Below are 1014 nucleotides of genomic sequence, written 5' to 3'. Positions count from 1 at the left end.
GTGGTGGCTGTTGACTTTATTCTGTGTTAGAGGATGAGCTTCATGCTCATTTTGGGACCATTTGGTTCAATGTCATCTTGGCAATTATATAGAAGAAACTTTAGGCTTGTCTGTATGAATGTGGAGTGTATCTTGTGATAAATTACTGATAGTGGCTTCAGGCTGGATGAGGATCAAAAAATATAAACTGCAATTGTAAAGTGCTTTTACTCATCGTTAGTTTATTTCTGGAATATTCAATTTTGGTCTAATTAAAGTGCTGTGGATTTAGAAGCTTGTGTGTTATATAACTGATATTTTTTAATTTACATAAATGATTGGGTCATGAGTCCCACCATTCTCTGGGTCCTCTTCCCAATCTGCTGGTGCTTACTGAGACAGCAACAATGCATACTGTCCATGTTCTGTGATCTGTTGGGAGAAGACTTGCTTTGAGCAATCACGCACTGAAGTATGCATCAAATTCCACATTCTCCACTCTTTTTTTTTTCAGGTGTTTTCTATTGTAGAAATCATAAGCTGGTAGAGTATAATGCAGCAAGGTATGCTAACTTCATTATACATACTCCATAGATTCCCCCCCAAACTATTACAGAACCGTTCCTGGCTGACTGCTGATTAAACCACACCCGGGAATAATGCTGGTCTTGTTGTAGTGAGACTGGTGTGAGTGAGGTGATTAAATATGTGTTGTCAAAGAGGGCGTGAGTGAAATGATTCAACCTGTATTGAGGAGGCTGGTGTACGGGAGGTGATTTAAACTCCAGCAACCAAGATTACCAGGATGGTAGGTGAACTCGATGGACCATGGTGTTTGATTTCGTTCAGACTGTGCACGAATCGGTGGAGCTCCAGCTTTCTCCCAAATTTGGATGTACCACTGCTATTGACAGCTGTCAGTCCACAGGACATTATATGTAAAGGGTATGTGTGCGTTCAGTGACGTGCTGGCACGATCCTGCAAATCCACTGGCAGGATCGGCGTACCAACATCAGTGTTCTTGCTCAGGCCAA

Source organism: Somniosus microcephalus, chromosome 21, assembly GCF_052327205.1.
Source record: "Somniosus microcephalus isolate GS21.2 chromosome 21, FLI_Smic_1.0, whole genome shotgun sequence".
In the NCBI taxonomy this organism is placed as follows: Eukaryota; Metazoa; Chordata; class Chondrichthyes; order Squaliformes; family Somniosidae; genus Somniosus; species Somniosus microcephalus.
Note: the sequence above shows the minus strand (reverse complement) of the source record.